Source organism: Dasypus novemcinctus, chromosome 1, assembly GCF_030445035.2.
Source record: "Dasypus novemcinctus isolate mDasNov1 chromosome 1, mDasNov1.1.hap2, whole genome shotgun sequence".
Lineage (NCBI taxonomy): Eukaryota > Metazoa > Chordata > Mammalia > Cingulata > Dasypodidae > Dasypus > Dasypus novemcinctus.
In genome coordinates, this window is record NC_080673.1 from 162,904,656 (window position 1) to 162,922,714 (window position 18,059).

The following is an 18,059-nucleotide window of genomic DNA, read 5'->3' on the forward strand; positions in this document are numbered from 1 at the left end:
TTGCTCATATATTTTTATGTTGCTCAGAAGAAACAATTAGCTGGCACATTGTATTCCTTTGTGAATCATTTGAATCTATACAAATAATATTATCACAAATTGCCCCTGTATTTAATTTCATTTACTTTTCTTATTCATTTGCACAATAAGGTTGTGGCTCTAAACATTTGGTCTAATATTTGGACTTTGTAAAGTACCTAGATATATTTTAATTAAAATCTTTCATTCACAAAACATAGCACTCTGCCCTAAGTCAAGGCTGGAAATTTAGTAGCCCCTGAACACCTACTCTCAGGCAAGAGATGACCCTGAGCAGGAGCTTTTCTGGATGCATGCAGCACATTCAGAACCCACAGATGATTGATGGGCCTCAAAGCTGTGGATTTTGTCACAGGTTTGTATCACGACTTTCTAGTTTCAAATGATGTCTCCTTGGAGAGTGATTTTCCAAACAGCCTCCAATAAAACCAGCTCTCCTTGACCCAATTCTTAGTGAAGAGGAGTTTTCCTCACAGTATATATTGAAAAGAGATAATGTTTCATATCCACAAGCAAAATAAAGCAGGAACAAATTTCATTCTTTAGGATTGTGTATTATAGAAGCTCGTTTCTATATGTCAGGACTCTCGATTCCAAAATATGGAAGCTCCAAGGCCAGATTACTGACATTGTATCTGAAAGGTCCAGAATTAGTGCTGGCAAATCCATTGAACCAAGCCATTTTTATCTCCTTCACTGATGACCTCATAAACAATGATTATATCGACTCAATGGGTACACAAATGGTGTTTCTTGAGAAAACAGACCTGGGATAAAATTCTCCAGAATTCTAGGGTCATTTGAAGAGACTATAAAATTCTTGTTTTACTCATTTTTTTTTTTCACAGACAAGATGCTTTATAATTTATTAAAGACATGTATCCTAGAGTCTGTTTTGGGACTACGCAGCCCAATGATATGTCTATCTGTATCACCCTGTTTAAATTATTACAGATTCATATTACATATTAGTCATTTTAATTTAAAATATTTCATTCTACTACTCTTTTGGATTAAATTTTGAAATAATTTTTAAACCTTTGCAATCATCAATTAAATTTCAATGAGAAAAATGGTATATTATCTCATTTAATTCTTCTCTATCTCTCTGATCAAGTTTCAAATACGTTCCATATTTTTGTGATGAATACCTTAAGGTAAGTGTGCCTAGTATCAGTAATTTTATTTATCTGATATGAACAAAATCCCCAAGTAATATTAGTTTGAATTAAATAAGGTACATTTTCTCTCATGTTAGTAAGTCTGGGTTTGAGCTATCCAGGACAGCCATTGTGACTTCATAATATAAATATTATAGGCTCTGCCAGTCTTAGATTGCCTCATGGTTGAAAAATAGTCTGCTAAGCCATCCAACACACTTAAAAAGCCATCTATAACATCTAGAATTCAGGAAGGAATGAGAAAAATGGGCAAAGATCAAAGGCATCTCCCTGGTGAGTAAATCCCCATAAGAGTTTTACTAGACATCCTGTCCAATGACTTCTACTTACGTGTTATCAGCCACCCTTGTCTGCAAGGGTATATTGGAAATGTAGTGTTTTTTTTTTTTAAAGGTGGGAATATTGCTAAACCAAAATAATATGGATCTCTTTCCATGAAAATGGGAGAGAAGGTAGCGATCATTTACCGCTATCTTTAATAATAAATAATCCCTCTAATAAACTAAAGGGAAGCTGATGTGACAAAAGTTCAAAATATGAATATGAAACTGACTACCAAGTTTCAGTTCTTTCAAGATTTTTATGCCCCTATATATTATGGCTTCATTTGTGTGTGCTGCAAATGCTTGGTTAACTTATTAAATTCTTTCTCTATTATTTTTTCCATTATCTAGAGACAAAATAAAACATTACTGTGGTTTACCATGTCCTTATTTGTGATGTCAAAAATCATACTTTAAATGTATTAAATAGCTTAGGAAGCAAAAGTCCAATTATATGCAAGTGTATTTCAATTAAATTTAACCCAGCACTTTTTCAAGGTTCTAGCAGAAACATATAAGATTTTTGCAAATAAAGAAAATTTAATAGTGGTAAGTGCATACACAGGTGGTGGAAGATCTGGGAATCTATACAGGCAGCCATGAGATAACACAGACAGTAGGAAGCGCAAGAAACTTTACCATCCCTAGGCTGACGGAAGGAGTGTTACCTCAGCTCAGGAGTCTGGACTTGTACTTGTAGCTGAAATGGTACTGCTGTAATGTCCATCTGCCATACCCAGTGGGTATTGGGACCGTGGGGAAAAGGTCTGTCCAAGGGGAAATGAATCATGGAGGATCAGAAAACACTACTGGAGATAAAGTCTGAGGCAGAGAGACATAGGAAAAAACATGAGGCTCCTGGTCTCCTTCAGTCCTCCAGTCCATATCCAAAAGCTCCCAATGACCAAACATGGAGAGAAACAAGTTGCAAGGGAGTCTGCGGCCTACAGTTCCCTGTATTATGTCAGATCAAGGAAAGGGTGGGTAATGGTTTTGAAATCAGATAAACAAATGACTATCATGCCTCTCTGTTTTGCCCTTCAGATTCATTTTCTGCTCTTTTCTGCTCTAATTTGGGCACCTGAAGACTGACCTCCATAGATTGCACCACCTGTATTCTTTTGCCTTTTGCCTTCCAGTTGTGTTTGATACTGGCTGGAGATTGAGGAACCAGCATAAAGGCAGATGTGGGTCTCTATTCCCCCAACTCCTTCCATACCATCACAGTCAATCCAATGGGTGGTCCTCCTTTCATGGCTCCAACTCTTACTGACAGCTTTACTCCCTACCTCCACCCCTTTGTGCCTAGGAGTGGTAACTTTCTTGCTGTTGCTAGTCCCAGGCTACTGCACCATACCTTGTTCTCTTAGTTCTGCAAATATCTTCATAAATAGCCCCTTCATTAAGCTAGTTTTATATAACCCTATGAATGTGAAATCCAGTTTCTGCCAAGTCCAGGTCTGCTACATTGAACATATGAGTTTTGTCTGTATAACCAGTAGAATAATACATGAATAATTCATGAGTGAAGGACAATTGTTATATTGGCATTTGGACTTGATTGTTTATTTAAAGCCAGACTCATTTACCAATGCATTAGAAATAAAACCCTCTTATTTTAGATGATTACTTAGAGCAACTTAATCTTAAATTCACATTCAAATGCAAGCATTAAAATTAAATGTGATTTCTACATTGTAAAACAATGGAAGGATGATCCTCAAAGAGGCTTGAATCTGGGTTTGTCAAGAATGTTCTTTTTTGAAAAATTCCATCATCCAGTCTCATAGAAATCATTGAAGTTGCTCTCTCATTATTTTGTACAAGTTATGCATAATTGGTGAGCAGGCAGGCACAGAGCCAGTTTCCAAAACAGGTGGATAATTGATAGGTGAGGAGTGGAAAAATGGTATGGCTACTGTAGACTGCCCCTTTGCATCAATTTTAACAAAGAATGTAACTTTTCATGAGCACCACACCCATGTGGAATGCAAAGTTTGGGGAGTAGAAAGCATATTTTTATAAAGAAAAAATTTTCCTTGTTTTGTATGAGTCCAGCCCTACCAGAAAGCCCAGAGCTACACGGGTACATTAACAGGAGAGCACTCAGGCTGTGTGTTATATACCAACCAAAACTATGTATTTCTATATTTTAATAACCAATATAAATATTTATGCAAAGATCACAGTTTGAGAAATATTGCTTTATATGATAAGAATTAATCTGATTTTTTTGTGTGTTTTGCTACACATTATTAGCAACTGTGTGAGGGAATTAAACATGGTTTTCACAGTGTATAACCCTTGCTTTCTGTGACTGTTTCCCCTGGCATCATGACTATTGCAGCAGGAGCGTTTTTTCCTAAAAGGAAAGGTGATGCAGTTTGCAGAGCCTGCGGTTCATGGAGCATTGGGTCTGGCCTGACAGAGCAATGGGAATTGGACTGGCCTGCAAAGGCTAGGGCCCCAAGGCACTGTGGTGAAGGCAGCAGATGGGGAGGGAGGAGAGGCAAAGAATCATTACTAAAATTGCCATAAACCTGGATTGTTTTGCAGTTTAAAAGGGAGTAAAAGTCTCCTTTCTTGAAAAACTTTACAGAAGTACATTGGTTCCAAATCTTACTCCTAACCAATCCTTGGCAACTCCCTAACCCAGTGAACATTCACAGGTTGAATTGTCCTTTTGCATTAGTTGTGACTGCATTGGTAGAGATTTCAGAGTTCTTTAACCCACGTATCAGTCTTGAGCTTTGCCCAGATACAATCATGCTCCCTGAAATTTATATTAAGAATTCTATTAACCTCAGGAATCATTTTAGACCTTGCAGCCTCTTGAACTTTATTCTCCCAAAGATCTTTTAACATGCAGTAGATTAAATTGAGTTTGACAAGCTGAAGCTAATGAGATTTTGTATCTTTGTCTTTTTGACATTTTTCAGCTTCATTTTCATTTTGCATTATGTAGTTCACTCTTTTCTGGTAACTTAAAATGCCATCTCCTCCACACTCAAACAGTTTACACCCCACTCCATCACTCCCCATTCAGGAGACATAAAGAGAGAAATTGAGCAAAGAAAAGAATTCTTAACTATTGGGTTGTTGTATTTGATCCTAATTGTTTTAAAAATTCTCCATATAATTTTCATTTAACTCTTATGTCTATAAGAGCAAAACACTATTTCAATAAAATGGATTTTAGCAAAAGATAAAATAGCATGCAAATAATATATATGTTATATATATACATGTACATAACATCTGATCTCAAACACTTAAGCCTCTGTTCTTAATATTACACAAAAGGTCTTCAATATTGACCTCTATTTTTCATTATCTAAAAATTGATGTTTCAGGTGCAGGTTCAACAGATAATTGAGATGTAATTCCTCAATCTTCTAAAATATTTTGCTTTCCTCTGAAATCATCTCCATGGTAACTAAGGTAAAATTTCCCAAATGAAGTAACACTGGCACTTTTTTTTTTCATTTTTTCTTTATACTTCTTTAAAAGTCTATTTTCTTAAATACTATGTTCCTTTAGAAGTACATTTTTATTAGTTGTCTAAAAATCCTTCAAATGTTTATTAATAATTTTTATTTTGTTTATTGACTTTGTCTCACCCATCTATGCATCTCTCACTCTGAGACTGTACTGAAAAAAAATAGAAATCTTATTTAAGAAATACCAAGTCAAGAACAAGGAAAGGCTTTGGTTTGTAGTAGTAGATCTATCAGTGACTACCAGCCTAGAAACACCAGAATTCCCCACCTCCCCACCTATATAGATTCAGACATGATAGATTTCATTACTTTATTGTAGATTCTAGTATCAATATATCAGTTGATTGGAGCAAGGTAGCTAAGCCAACATAATACAAATAAGTGACTAAATTTCTGTTTCTCTTAATTATTTCTATAGCGATTAAACCACCATTTAATGATATTTGTTTGTTCTTACCTTCATCTTTACTGAAGTGAAGAACTCTAGTTGCTCTGTTGACTTCCTTAGTTTGCCTTTTCTCTACTTTTCCATTCTAATCCTTTCAGAAACACAAGCGAACTTGACACCATCCACTCAATTAACCTTAGCAATGTAATGGCTTCTAGGGACGTTTGTTCTATTCTGGTATAAAAACAGTTTTCACCCTCTGCAAGGTTAAGTTCTCGCTTAGGATCTGCATCCTTTCTCTACTCCAAAGGTGAACCTGTAAGGATTGCATTCAACTATGCAGAATAGAAACATGATTATAGTACCTTAAAAAAGTAGCAGGTCATTTTTTCCTCACATAAGAAGTACATGGATAAGTACATTAGAGAATGTACAGAAACTTCACTAGGTTATCAATGTCAATGCCTAAGCTCATTCTATTTTTCTTTTCCTAAAAGTTAAATGATTTCGTACATCAACATTCTATACGGCAAGAAGAAGAAGGCAGACAGAAGGAAGGGATAATACCAATAGCAGAAAATTAAAACTTTTCTAGATTTTTTTAGCATTCTCTGTCTTATCACTCATTCATTCAGACCTTAGTTACATGGGCTTACTTAATAGTGGATGAGAATGCAGTTTTTAGGTGGGCACAGGCTGCCCAGAACAAAGTAGATGCTCCTTGATGAATAGGAGAGAACTGATATGTGCTAAGCAGCTATCAGTGTATGTCTCAGTGCATTTTCTTCATGCAGAATCCACACACATTTGTTGTTGTGTGTATCAAAATAGTCACCTGCTTCCCAAGGAAGATAATCCCAATGTCTCTTTCAATTATTTCAACCACTTCAAAGTCATGATCACTGAGTGATTTGCATTTTTCTCCATCAGATCTAGCTGTGGTTTCTCATGGTCCAGCATCTTAGATATCAAAAGACTAGTGATCCTCCCTAGACATATTAAATAGTCAATGGTGGAGAATGAATAGGATTTATAACAACAATATAAATTTACCCTGAAAAACTAGGAGAAGGAAAATACAGATACTGGTGAATAGCAAATATCAAATCTTTCTGGGCAGAAAAAAGGGAAAATAAATTGCCCTGATAGTTGAATATGTTTGCTAATTAAGCAATTTGGTAGCACCTAGTTCTGTTATTTTGCAAGACTCTCCCTTGGCCACTGTCCTTCTTGGCCACATCTGAAGTGGGATTTAGAGAATGTAATGTTCCTAGGGATATCCAGCTTTCCAAGTCAGTCAAACATGGCCCAGGTATGATCCCAGCTTGTGGTCATCAGACCAAAGGATTCTATAGCAATACAGTTCCCTAAAGAACTAAATAGGCCTTTGTTCAATTTCATATGCAAAAAGCCACTGTTAAAAATTGTCTTACTCACCCACTGGCATTTGTGCCCTTATGTATGGCTGCCTGAAAGTAGGTGAAAACAACAGGATACCAAATTTTGTCACAGTCAGAAAATTCCTCAGGGAAGTTACTTAGAAAGGACCTGGGGCCCTATTTTAGGCCAGGGATTCTTAACCTTTTTTGTTCCATGGACCCCTTTGCCAGTCAGGCGAAAACCACAGACCCCTTACTAAGTCCATACTACACTGTATATTATTAATGCATATATCACATCTGCACAAACACATCCACACAAGAATAATGTTTTTCTGAGTTTAAATTCAAGCTCATTGGCCCCTTGTTAAGAGCCCCTGTTTTAGGATAAGTCTGTCTCTCTGCAGCCATTTCTTATAAATACCTTATTTTGAGGTAGTGCTTTTTTACATACTTGAAAGCTCCTAGTTAAAGGACTTTCAGTCAACAGGTTTACGGACTGTTTTCTTATCAAGGCAATGTTTTCTTCATTTTTCTATCACTGTCTAGATATGTTGGCTAGTTTGAGCTGGAGTTCAGTCTACTCTTTCCGGATTTTAATAAAGGCAGCAAGAAGAGGCCAGAGCAGTGTAACATCATAAATTGTTTCTACTAATTCCCAAAGCCTTTAAGCTCCACCTCCAAATTACAGAAAAAAGGTTGACCATGTGTGGCTGTTTTTTTATGTAATAACAGTTACCTGTTTTCATCCTGTGATCTTCCTGTTCAGACTCTCACTGCCACCATTAAACTAATTCCACATTTTAGGAACTTGTGACACCCTAATTTCAAGTATGGAATTCTCCATCAGTTAAGAGTGGCTTTGGTTCCATTATAAAAGAAGGGTGACTATAGTGATTTAAGCAAATGTGGGTTTATTTTTCTCCTATAACAAAATTCAGGTGAGGGTTGGTGCAGCAGCTGCTTCATCATGTTGCTTGTGAGCCAGGCTCCTTCTAATGATCAACTTTGCTTTTGTTCCTCCTCCAGTCTCCCATTCCATGTTCCAGGGAAGAAGAAAAAGAGCAAAGATACGAAGGGAATGGAGCAAAACTTCCCTAAAGATCTCTAGCAGATTTTGGTTTCTGTTTCAATGGCCACAACTATATAACGTGATGCATGATTTACCATATGGCCTCCCATAACTCCATGTTGAGCCAGAAATGGAAACTTTTAAAACAGTCTTTATTTACTTGTTTGTTTGTGTGAATGCTTTTAGTGTCCTAAGGTAATAAAGGGAAAATAAATAATTTACAGATAATTAGAGGGAGTGTTTGTCACACATGGCCTGCTGTTTCTCTTAGGCCACTGTCAATTTTGCACCAAAGTTATAAAATATCCATGCAATCCTACATTTTTATCAAAAGTCCAATCTAGTTTGCTACTTAGAGATGGGATTCAAAGTCCCAGTGCCTAGGCTGCCCAGGTACAAAATTCAAATCAATCTATAATGCATGAGGTGGCTTTGGCCAAATTTTTTCTAACTCTTGGTTTCATTGTCTGTGAAATGGGATCTTTAATATCTTGCTCAGACCCATTGTGAAAGTCAGGCAGGCTTACCTCACATAAAGTGTTGACCCAGTCCCCCTTCCCTTAAGGACATTCTTTCACACAATGTTAACATCAGAAAGGACAATTGAGGAAGTGTGACCCCAAGAAATATTTATTTACACGACTTATGTAAAGGGTCACCAGGGGACAAAATAAGTTCACTGGAACTGAAGAAGTTTCCTACTAATCAAACCCAATTTAATTCCTTTCATATGTAACTCAGATTTTTCCTTCGTCATCCTTTGTTTGATGTACAAAATTTTCTAAAAAGCCCTTCCCAGATTATTTTACAAATTGGTGCTATATAAATTGCATGTTGTCAAAAATATATCTTTTTGCTCATTACTACTGACTTAACATAAGATTTCCTTTGGCCAGAACTACTAAATGTAGCTTGTACTTAGTCCAATCTTTGCTGAAGCCTCTCTACTTGGTCAAACTTCAACTTTGCACTTGACTTCCTCTACTCTGGTGGTCGTAAGAATACAAATATTCTAACACCTTCTCCAAGCTCTCTCTGCTTCTCCCCAACATGTCACTGACCTGTTTGCAGTATTTTTTGAATTCAACGAATTTAAATTGTTATCTCTTCTAACTACTGACAATTTTCTCTTCTTCAATAAAAAAATTATCTTTATGAGCAAAACTACCCAAAATACTAGCCTGAATGACAATTTATCTGAGAGGCCTTGCACATGGTAAGGGTGCAAAAAGGCTAACTACCATAGCTAGATAATATATTTGAGATGATAACCTTTTTTCCCTTATGGTTTATCTTCTCCTTTCAGCCTTAACTGCTGATAAAAGTAGCACTCTGGTTCACCTTGCCTTTTATTTCCTATCTTCCTACAGGGTACAGGTAACATATTTTGACTCATAACTGCAAGAGATAAAGATTCCTTCTGAGCCTAGAAAGAAATTTTTGTGAAAGGAAAAATGAGAGCAGAGAGCCACATCTAAAGGCAGAGGATTCCTGAGAGCCACTATATTGGCAACTGACTTACGAACAAGGTGGATATCTCAGAGGCAAGCTTTGTGAACTGATTATTGAAGTCCACCGCCCGTTGTTTCTTTCCTCTCAATCCTTCCTTTTTTCACTCTCTCTTATCCCTGGCACTGCATTAGATCCCTGATCCTAAGGACTTGGAATGAATGAGGAATCTAAACAGGACGTGGGTTGTTTTCTCCCAAATGAGTGTCATGGGGACTCAAATAGGAATTAATGTGTCAGAAAAATAACAACAAAAAATTCTAACAACTGAGTTTTTGGACTATGAGTTATAAGTTTTATGTTATTATTTTCATTATTATTCTATTTTCATTCTTATTTTTCTGTTTTATTAATACTCCATTAGTGAAAGCACTTGTGGAAGATAAACATACCAGGATCTACAATTCACTGCTGTGGAGGTGAGGAACACATTACACCAAGCAACTTATAATAAAACTTAGCTGGACATAATGGACAAAGGGTATGGGGAAAGGCAGGAAGAGATGAGAGGTGGAGGCATCTTCGGGACATGGAGCTGCCCTGGATGGTGCTTCAGAGGTAATCACCGGACATTGTAAATCCTCACAGGGCCTACATGATGGAATAGAGGAGAGTATGGGCCATGATGTGAACCAATGTATATGAGGTGCAGAGGTGCCCAAAGATGTACTTACCAAATCCAATGGATGTGTCATGATGATGGGAACGAGTGTTGTTGGGGGGGGGGGAGAGGGGGGGTGGGGGGGTGGGGTTGAATGGGACCTCACATATATATTTTTAATGTAATATTATTACAAAGTCAATAAAAAATAAAAAAATTAAAAAAAAAAATAAATAAATAAAACTTAGCAACTTATAACTTATAACCAATACTGAAAAGCTCATCCTTTACTTACCTATTCTTATCATACATGTACATAATAATGCATTCAGTTTATCTAACTGCCCACCTTATCAGCAAATATCATTAAATTTTCATGGGCTTGCTTCACATTTAAATTTTTGTCTCTTTCCTGCCCTAGTTCATTCCCTTATGATTTGTGTAAAGTCTCAGGCAGCCTGGAGATATTGTGTGAAATTCCTTGCCCCTGCTTTTCACTCTCAGGAGAGTTTTCCCAGAAAAGGTTTTGGGGGCTCTCTTGTGGTAGTCTTTTCTCTTCCTCTGGTTCCCTTCTTTATTTTCTTATATTATATTCTTATAATAATATAATTCCTAAATGAATGTACCCTAGAATTTTAGCTATATTTTTCACTTTTATATGATGTAAAGCTAAGAATTTCAACCATGTTATTATTAGAGATGTTTCATTAACATCATTTTAAAGGACAGGTATTAACAGTTATTGTCATAAATGTCACTTCAAAAATATTTATTCACTTGCTGAACAATAATTCATTGAACTTTTACTGTGCAGTAGCCTCTGTGCCACCTTCTGTAGTTGAAGAGACACTGTCCCCATCCATAGAAACTTTGGCAAAGGTAGATATGCCAAAAATTACAAAACAAAATAGCTTTGCTATAATATAGGGATGTATAATGTTAGAGTAAACTTTGGGAGAGGGGTACTACAAAGAGGGATTCAAGTCTTGATATAAAGGATTGAGTATACCAGGCAGAAATGAGGAAGCAAGGAAAGCAGTGCACTACATAGAAAGGGGACACCATATGGTGGCATGAAAGAGTTAAATATGTGTTTCACTATTATTACAATAGCATCAAACATTTGTTGTGTATTGTTTGGGGGTGTTGGTAATGGTGACAGCATGAGGTTGGACATGGCCTATGCTAAAGGATCTTTTAGACTAAACAAAAGGGTTTATATTGTGTTTTGGAAACTTGTACTTTTCAAACTAAAGTATGTAGACCTTGAGGATGTGCTTGGTTATGTACTAAAAGCTACAGGATAAATATGGTGGCTCCTTTGGGAAGATGAAAGAGTACTCTAAATTTTCAGTGTATGCTGAATTGATATTTCAGAGGTTATTTCTTATTAAAACTCATATGAATATCTGTAGTAGGAAATAAATTCCACATATTTGAGGTAAAACAAGACTTCAAAAAAATTCAATATTACAGCGAATCACTTTGAGTATACCTTAGCTCCCAGGATTCAGCCCCTCAATTCTCAATGAGAATATTTGGGAATTAATGATTAAGGATGCAGAACCACCAAAAACTTTTGAACAGAGTCATGGCATCATGAAATTCACAAGTGTGCAAATCTCTCATCATAACTGGGATGGACTGGCAGGTTGCATGGATTAGTGGAAGGGTGACAATTCGGGAGCCTAGGACATTAGTGCAAATGAGAGATGATGGTGGCATTTTGTAATGTAATAAAGAGCCTCACTCCATTTTTTGCTGTTTACTAACAGCTTTTAAGCCTCATTGCTCCATTCTGCTCACATCTTGGCAAACCTTGGTGCTTTATCCTTTGGTGCTTATGGGAGATTCAAACAACACAAGTCCATACTCACACCCAGGAACCTTCATCCTGGTCCCAGACTCTAACTGCAATGAGAATTTTAAGCCAGTCTTCTTTCATTACTCTCTCAAGTCATTCTCAAACCAACTTGGGAAGGCTGCTCTGCTATCCCCAGAAAGCCTCACTGTGTACGTAATAAAGCTTTTCATAATCTTCTGGTGTACAAGTGGTGCCATCAGTCATACTATCTGAACCAAATCTTGAGTGGGATCCATTCTGTTTCTCTAAGGTTTCCATGCACATACGGTAGATATTTAGGATATAGGAAGGAAAAGACGTTGGTTAGTTGGATGAGGAACTATGGGAGAGGGTGAAATCTAGAATAACTCAGATATTTCTTGCTTCAGTAACTAAGTGTATGATGAATAATTCTCAGTGGTCAGGACCAGAAGAAGAACAATTTGAGTGGCATGAATTAATTGAAAAATTGTAATACATTGCATTAGAAGTATATGTAGGCTATCCAAATGGCCTTTCTATAAGACAGAGGAATATATAGATCTAGAGCACAGAAGAGAGTCTTGAGTAAAATATAGATTTAGGAAATAGTCATTTTATAGGGAATGATTAAAGTTCTAGAAATGTATGGTAATTATTAGAGAGAATATTTACAATGGTATTACCAGGAGGATGGAGGATACAGGATGTCGTAAATTTGATGACTGAAGTTACAGAAATACTTATTTAAAGAGTGGATACTTTCATCTGGCTAAATTCTCTTATTCACTAATGTTCTCTCAGTCATCCAGAATCTGTTATCACCATCTGAGGCTAGGTTAGGAGGTCCTCCTTTATGTTTTCTTAATATTCTTTTCAAATCTCTGTTCCTGGATTTATAGTTACAATTTCTGATTATGTGACTGCTCCTTATTCAGACTATAATTGGTTGTGAATAGGAACTTTTCATATTCACTTTTGTTGTTCCAGTGCCTAGTAGAATGCAAATTATTGAGTAGACATTTGTTATATGTTAAATGAATCAATGGATAGGTCAACTTATTTTACCTATTTCATTTATGCCAAAACTTAAAGGTAACCAACTGCATTACAACTCTGGTGTATAGATGTGTCTGGACAAAACTATGGAAACTATTAAAATTTCTCCACATTTTAATTTTCTATTATTTCTTTTTATACCACTTTTTTTGAATAGTAAATATTCTTTTTTTTTTTTAATGTGCTTGTGACTTATTGAGGACATGCTCCCAGGAGACATTGAGAATGAGCTCCAGGTAGGGGAAACTCAGGCAAAGTTCTATAGAGGGTAGCTTCAGCCTTAACCCACAGGGAGCACTGGAGTATAAGTTACACCTCAGAGTTGCCTTGACCTGAGAGAATAGCAGGTATTCTCTTCCCAAAGAGAGTGTTTACCAAATATCAAGATCAGGTAAATAATTAAAAATTTAAGTATAATAGATATATCTCAAGCCATCAGCTAGTAATATAATAGGGTGACCGTAAAAAGGTTACAAATTGCAATTCAATCTCTCACCAACTTTTACTGCCTAGATCAAAGTGACACAATCTCTGAAAAACCCCTCATTCTCATTTTAAGAGTTATGGTCTCTGGAGAAACATAAAGACAGTGTTTTAAATTCTAGAGTAACTAGAGGGTTCAAATGCCACACCATCTGTGCTGCTTATTAACATGACTTTTAGTGAATTACATGACCTTTCTGAGCTTTATTTTTTTCCTCACATCTAACATGCCTATAACAATGGTGGCTACCTTATAAAGCTATTCTGAGAATTAAAAGAGATAATGCACTTAAAGTGCTTAGGCCAGAATGTCAGACATAGTAAATACTTAATAGATTTTTGTTCTTGTTGTTAATGATGATGATATTTTATTACTTCCTGATATTGTATCTGAGCAGAGCTCTTCCATTCCTTTTTTGCCTTCTTATCTCATGCAAGAGCCTTCTTCAGGACAGTTCTGTTCGAGATGAATCTCTCTACCTTGCTTTAGATATTGGGGTCTTTCACTACTTCATTCATAGAGATGAATGCAAGTGTGCCTGCCAATCCCACCACCATTTTCTATACTGTATTTCATGCCTCTCCTAAGGAAACATCTGTTTCTCTTCACTGTCAGTTCTGTACCACCCACCTTCCACTCTCCCATTGTAAAGGTCAGTGTCATAGATTACAAGGCCAAGTCACAAATACGAATATGAAATCAGATGTACTAGGTGTGGATGAATTGGGGAGTTTTAAGAAGTTTTTAAGTAAAATGAAATGCAGGGTTAAAGGAAAAAGCAAAATAGTAAGAGAGGGTCCTTTTGTATCTTAACCCTTTTGACTTTTCAATACTAAATATTTCCGGGAGTTAATATGCACCAATCAAAACATACTTAAGTGGAAAAAAAAAAAAAGAGAGAGAGAGAGAGAGAGATTTTAAAGTAAATTTAAAAACTGAAAATAATTTAACTCAGACACACAGTTATATACCTTTAATCATATTATCAGTATAGTTCAAGACTGGGAAACATAAGAGTGAGAAAGGGAGAGCTAGAAGAGCCCTTTTTCTTCTCTCTCTCTCTCTAACCCAAACTTTAATACTCTTTTGATTCATTTGGTAGTTTGCTGCCAGCTTATTTTTCCCTAAAAATACTAATTTTATGGTAAAGTAAAGGGTTTGTGCAAAAGCCTTCGACATCCCCCTTCGGCCTATACAATAATATAAGACAAAGGAGCCCCATCCAAACACCACTAATTTCTTCAGTAGATCATCACTATTCTGCCATATTCCATCTTCATCAAAATCTATTCCTATTCCTCATGTTCATAAGCCATACCCATACCTCAAAAAAATGCTTTTTATTAGTTGTATATCCCCTGTGGTTTTACTCATACCTATTTCCCCACCTGAAGAGTATCTTCTCCATTTTTGACTCATTCTTCACTTACAATCCATTTTCAAATCTGACTAAGTCCTTCCTCTTCTGGGACACTGGCAGTGAGCTTCCATCAGGCACTAACATCTCCTTCTTTCAAATCATTTATTGTCTTTACCTTTTCATTTTATTTTGCTCATTTCAAAAATATGTTTTTAGACCTAAGTTAAATATTTCTAAAATATGTTTGGAATCCAAGGGTACATGTGTCTGGTTCTGGTATCAATGAATTTTCAGGATAAGGAAGAAATGAGCATGCTAATCCATTTATGGAATATTATTTTATTTTTCCTCACTTCTATCACTAACTAGATGATTAAATCCTCAATCTCAGGAGGTGATTATATCTTGTAGATTTTTGGATTGTATATTAGTGATCAAGTCAATATGTTTGGAGAGGACCATCTTTGCTGTTCTTCATGCTTCCATGTGGAACAAACTTCCATTTGAATAACACAAGAGTTTTTTCACTGTCCCCTTACTAACCCCCCTGATTAAGCCATAAAACATTGACTAGCTCCATTATCACTCATTCTAACTCATATTTTCCAACTTGGGCAGTATCATTAAACAATGCAACATCTTAACCTCCACTTACTTTACCCCTGAACTTGATTCAGGGGAAAGGGCAACAGTTATTAGGCTCCCTCAAACTGAGGCATACTTCTTTTATTTGAAGTTACTCAACAGATATTTGACCCATGTAATTCTTAAAATAATGATTGCCAAGGTCACTTAAGATAACAGGAGGAAGACTGATTTAGCCTGTTTAGTGAATAATTGCTCTTATCCTGATGGTTAAAGTAACAGAAAAAATTTCATTAAGGTTCAAGCATCTGAGTACAGGTACTTTTAAAACACTTATTGTAGTAGGTAAACAAAATTGTGATAAATTTGTGAAAAGGTCATACATTTTATTCATAAAATCCACTCATATTTTTTAAAAGCGAGGGGTGAGAGGGTAGTGTCACTGGCCTCTAAATCAAGATACACTCTAGTTCTTTCTACCCTATACATTTTACCTCTGCAGTAAACACGATGCCTATTTTTATGAGTACAGTAATCTATTCAGAGACTTGAAAACTACTCGTTTTACCTTTGAATTTATGAGCAAAATCTACAAAGGCACATTTTACAAAGTTAACGGTAGAATACCCCAAAGTTACTGATAGCTAACAATACCCCAATGTAACTGATAGCTGTGATATACGTTCTTTTGATAATATTTTCTACTTATACCTTTAAAGAAAAATTTTTGCTAGTAATATAAAAATCTTTGACAATTTTGTATATAAAAACTATATCACTATTTAAACATGAATCTTTTCAGCCAGCTATGAAGTGTGAATCTCTAATAACATGGATAAGTTGTTAAACACAGTGATTCATAGTTATTAGATTAAGGAGTGCAAATGACATCCTTGTTTAAAATTGTGTGAACAATTTAAGCTAAGAGAACACAATTTCTTAGCATGAAATTGAACTATTTTTGTTTAAAATGCAACCAGAGGATCGTGAATGAAAATTATTTTGTGTTTGTTTCATTTGAAAACTCAATGAATATGTATTGTGTACTGAGTTTTTTCTTATTTTACAAAGCTATTTTCATTATAAAATAAGCATAAACGTATGTGAGAAAATTTGAAAAATAGAGGAAAAAATAAAACATATTTTTCCTCTTACAGAACTAATTTTGGTTTGAAATATAAGTTAGACTATTAGGTGAATTTGAGCGAGTTATTTAGCAAGTTAGAGACACGGGTTATATTTTGAAACAAGCAAGAAAATAGTTAATAATTTGCTGAGTTGGCATAAAGATTGGGAATAAAGTATGAAAATTGACCAAATCTACACAAGTACAAAGCAAGGCATATAATTACAGAAATAATTTAAAATTACATAGAGAATTATTTGCTATATTTCTTTCCAGTATTTTTAATGCATGTAGTTTCATCGACTTTTATAGTATATGTAATATGCATACAAACACAAACACACATATTATTTTACAACTTGCTTTTCTCCATAATATTTTATGAAAATATTTTCCATGTTATACAGTCTTTATAAGTAATCTAATCTTTCTGAAGAAGTGTTTTCTAGAAGATAAAGTTCTACTCCATTTTGGACTGATATTTCTCTAGGATGCCTGCACAAGTATCATTTGGTGATTTTCTTTCACCATTATTCTGGAGATTTCCCATCTTCTCTCTTTCTCTCTCTCTCTCTTTCTCTCTCTCTCTCTTTCTCTCATTTGTTTTTTATTTTGTTGTGTTTTGGTTTTTGTTTTATTTTCTTTAGGCACTGGCAACTGCATCTGGGACCTTCCATGTGAGAAGCAGGTGCTCAACCACTTGAGCCATATTCACTCCCCCTACCCTTACCTCTTTTGTTGATTATTGAATTCTGTAAGTTCCTCTTTCTTGATTTAATACTTCGTTTTGAGGAACACATCCAACAGTAGCTCCAAGAATGCATTAGTTCATTTCCTGGAGTAATGACTGGCACCCTGCCAAAAAGAAAATTAAATCTATATCCTTGATCCCAGTCAAGATGAAAAGTTTTGCAGTTCAGAGTGAAGAGGTCCATGAAATCAACTTGCAACCAATGACTACTTTACTACAAAATATTGCCATATTGGTAAAGCAGACTAGAGAAGGAATCAATAGACAGATCTGGAATCTGGCAAAAAGTTCATGTGGACAAATGTTCCCCCAAGATGGCTGCTGGAAGACCCTCATGCAAAATCAAACAAGCAGACAAAGACCACTCAATTGGGAATGACTAACCTCTTCAACAAATGGTGCTGGGAAAGTTGGAACTCCATTCGCAAAAAAAAAGAAGGAGGACTCCTACCTCACACCTTATACAAAAGTCAACTCAACATGGATCAAAGACCTAACCAGAAGAGCCAAAACTATCAAACTTCTAGAAGAAAACCTAAGGAAGCATGTTCAGGACTTTTGTTAGGCAACGGCTTCTTAGATTTGACACCCAAACAAAAGCAACAATAGAAAAAAAATAGAGAAATTAAACCTTATCTAAATTTAAAACTTTAGCACCTTAAAGGACTTTATCATGAACATAAATGACAATCTGCGCAATGGGAGAAAGTATTTGGAAACCACATATCAAAAAACGTTTAATATTCAGAATTTATAAAGATATCCTTGAACTCAAATATAAAAAGTTAAGCAACCCAATTAAAAATTGGGCAAAAGACTTGCATAGACTTTTTTCCAAAGCAGATATACTAATGGTAAAAAAGCACATGAAAAGATGCTC

General features: G+C 35.6%; 2 long non-coding RNA genes across 2 annotated transcripts in view; one reads left to right on the plus strand and one right to left on the minus strand.

Annotated features, from left to right (window-relative positions):
* The window catches only part of LOC131278770 (uncharacterized), a 55,535-nt gene extending 38,296 nt beyond the window's left edge, over positions 1-17,239 (minus strand). Inside the window, exon 1 of the long non-coding RNA XR_011649390.1 lies at positions 17,159-17,239. This is a non-coding gene — a long non-coding RNA (uncharacterized lncRNA). The remainder of the gene's footprint in view (positions 1-17,158) is intronic.
* LOC131278806 (uncharacterized) lies at positions 1,385-9,847 on the plus strand. Its single transcript, XR_009186239.1, has 3 exons — positions 1,385-1,493; positions 9,253-9,411; positions 9,756-9,847. It is a non-coding gene; the product is annotated as an uncharacterized lncRNA (long non-coding RNA).
* Positions 17,240-18,059: the final 820 nt, after the last annotated feature.